The sequence below is a fragment of the Pezoporus wallicus genome, unplaced genomic scaffold (assembly GCF_028554395.1).
Source record: "Pezoporus wallicus isolate ANWC-B61680 ecotype Strahan unplaced genomic scaffold, APGP_CSIRO_Pwel_v1 contig_5542, whole genome shotgun sequence".
In the NCBI taxonomy this organism is placed as follows: Eukaryota; Metazoa; Chordata; class Aves; order Psittaciformes; family Psittacidae; genus Pezoporus; species Pezoporus wallicus.
In genome coordinates, this window is record NW_026640165.1 from 3,639,231 (window position 1) to 3,642,466 (window position 3,236).

At 39.0% G+C, this 3,236-nt stretch overlaps 1 long non-coding RNA gene across 1 annotated transcript; it reads right to left on the minus strand.

The window, feature by feature from the left end:
- Positions 1-1,733, minus strand: LOC130603827 (uncharacterized). The gene is made up of 2 exons (XR_008973295.1): positions 1,471-1,733; positions 1-614 (listed from the first exon to the last, which is right to left on the minus strand). It is a non-coding gene; the product is annotated as an uncharacterized LOC130603827 (long non-coding RNA).
- Between the last annotated feature and the right edge of the window lie 1,503 nt (positions 1,734-3,236).

Consider the following 3,236-nt stretch of genomic DNA (forward strand, 5'->3'; position numbering starts at 1 on the left):
TGCTGCAATGAGTTCATTTTATTGCATAACAGAGGACAAATGAAGTACACTAATTGTAACAGAATGAGATCAAGTCATGAATCCCAGTCCTCTCTCAAAAGCACACAAGGCTATTCTTTCTTGTGTCTGCTACAGAAGTCCTTAGAATATTTCCGAGAAAAAAACATGTCTTTGTTCAAGGTTACAGCTCTTAAAATCTGTAATATCTGCATCTGGACTCTTTATAAAAATCAGTGTTTCTCAGAGCAGTGTGAAAACTTACCACCTAGGTTCGGTTTCTCCCAGGCACTGTGTACGTATATATTGAAGCCTACCTGCCACTGGAAAAATCTATAGCAATGCAGGTTAGATGAGCAGGTGGTAACAGAAAAAAGGCTGTATGGAAGAATAAAAATTCAGAGAACCACAGATGCCTATTGCTGGCTGATTTCTTCAGGACTCTTAGGCCTACAAAAGACCTCTCAGATATTGATCCTTTTCCTTGGTATCAAAGAGATGAACAAGTGCACTGAAGTCTGTGGGAGCTGATGGATGCTATGAAAGGCTTTTCACAACAGCACTGGCAAAGTTGCCTGCCTGTTTCTTCTGCCAGAGGAAAGGATTGTATAGCTTCACTGTTAAAAGAAACAAAACAGCAAACAAACACTGAGCAATTCTTTTAACGTGAAATAAGTATTCGGGCTGCTCTTCCCTCCAGATGTAAAGAATCCCATTGTTTTTGTATGAAAAGCAGGTTCTGTATTGTTTAGGTTTGAAGAAAATAAGATGAAGCAATGTTTTTGTCAATAATTCTGAAGCTCTTACAATCCAAATGAAATCAAAGTTTCAATAGTGACATATAACAGTTAAATTTGCCTAGAATGGACATGAATTCTTCAAGATTTTCAGCACCCCAGAACAGAAGGAAGAACCAGGGAGCATTTTTGACAAATTAGACCTGAACTAGTAAGATAGAAGTGATTTGACGTTGTTAAACTTGCCTTCTGTTAAGGGAAACATCTGTTTACTATAATAAAATCAATGATCAACTTCTATAAAGACAATTCAAATTCATTCAAAACTGTGCTGAGTTTTTATCACCCATAGTATAAACAGCCTATTAACATAAAAAGTAATATGTACATCTATATATCATGAAAAGATGCTGAGTCCTCCCTTTTTCCTTTTCCATATTTCTTAAGGTTATTGGAGTAATTATTTTGCTTTTCAATTAAAACAAACAAAAAGCCATCACAAAATAATTCCTTGTCTTTGAGCATCTAAATCCTTAAATTGGGTTACTTAGGACTTGAGCCAACAGGAGGGTTAAATGAAGCGCAATAGCTAGCCAAGTAGTGTTTGCCCCTCAGATAACAGGCTGCTCATGCAGAGCTACAGGACTTCCATACAGCCTTTTTGCTAAAGCCATCTCTGACAGTGTGAAGAGGATACAAAATTCTACCAACAGATTTTTTAATCCATTTCACTCACCATTGCACAATCCTTGATTGCTGTATACCAGTGATATTATCCAAAGCAATGTTGGATTAGCACCCTGAACAACTCTTAATCTCTTCTGAGACTTACTCCTCAGCAGAGAGGTGAACTTGTTTCTACAGAGAGCCCTTTAGCTCTAGCTGTCCTGCCTTTCACAACACATTGACCCAGAGGCATGCGGCTGTTCTGGTTTGTCTGTGCTGGAGACCCCGAGGAGGATACATTTGACAGCACTGGCACCGGAGCCCGGCAGGGAAGTAGGCTAGGATGGATGGAAGGATTGCAGCACAATGCCCTTTCAAAGTCAGGTGAGTTCCTGTGGGGCTGCCAGCCCTTGCACCCCACGCGATGCAGCGTTCCCGGGGCTGTGTGGTCACACAGACTAAAGGCTAGACTTGACTGGTGTCAGCAGCAGGAAAAGGGCTAAAGCCTTCTCCTCCCTTCCCCATTGATTAATCAGTGATATGTGAAGTACTTCCTGCACAAAGACAGCATACTATTGAAATAGTTGAAAGGCTGAAACCTAATGTGGGCAGAAGGTGCAATTTTTCTTGTTATCTGAGGTTGGCAGACATGTATTTTCAGATGAATCAACTCAGTTTACTAGGCGGAGAGACAAATCAAGTCCCTGGAGATTTATACCATGGGAAATGCCTTGGAAAGTGTTCCAAGTTGTCTTTTATAAAATAACAACACAGTTTTGAGCCAGCAGCTCCTCATCTAAGTATTGATCCTTTCCTGGCATGACAACATCTTGTTGAGATAATGACATAATGTTTCCAGTGGAGCCAAAGGCACCCCAGCCCCGCTCCAGACATGCTTGAGCAGACTGAAAAGAGCAATGAGATGCAGAGTGCTGATGAATGGTCCTTTGCCTTCAACAAAGGAGAACCTGAATGCAAACAAGGATTTATTAACATAAATGCTTCTTTCACATTTTGAAATCAGTGAAAACAAACACGCATGAGCTTCAAGCTGCAATCTGGCTTATAAAACACAACAGATTTTCTTAGCTAAGTTAGATACTGAAATGTTACTGACTGCTATTTCTCTACTATAATAATTTTCTCATTAACTTTTACTGTTTTTGAGCATACTGCCAATAATTAGCAATGAAATAAAGGACATTTTCTTCTATTGTGCAGTGTGTAACAGACAGAAAATTGGAATACTCTAAAAAACTCATATAGCTGCTGCTGCGTGATTTATTCCTTCACTACTCCCATATGTTCACACTTCAACTGGCTAATTATATGAACTATGAAGAAATTTCCTGAGTTACTTTTTCCTTCGGAAAAAGACTGTGATACAGACCCCCTCTCATGAACCATGTTACAGAAGGACCCAACTCTCCTGGCTTCTCAGTGAAGAGAGACAGACCACACTCCTAGACAGGAGTTTACATCTTAAATGAACCAAAGACTATGTAGAGGTGGCCTCTTCCTTCACCTACACAAACACAAGAAAGTTCATTTTAAACACATCAATTTAAATAAACTTGCTCCACTAAATTTCCTTTTACCACAAAGAAAGGCCCACTATTCTTTGTGATACTCCAACAAAACCACATTTTAATTGGATTTTTATATAAGATTAAACATCTGTATCTAATGTGCATTCACATATATATATGCCATGTATAAATCAATGTAATGTAACTGTTTCACTGTTGCAGAGAGTTTAACAGATAAATAATAGTAAGAAATTAGAAAAGGAATAGCTTTGAGAGCAATTCATAGGTTATGCAGCCCAAGGGACTG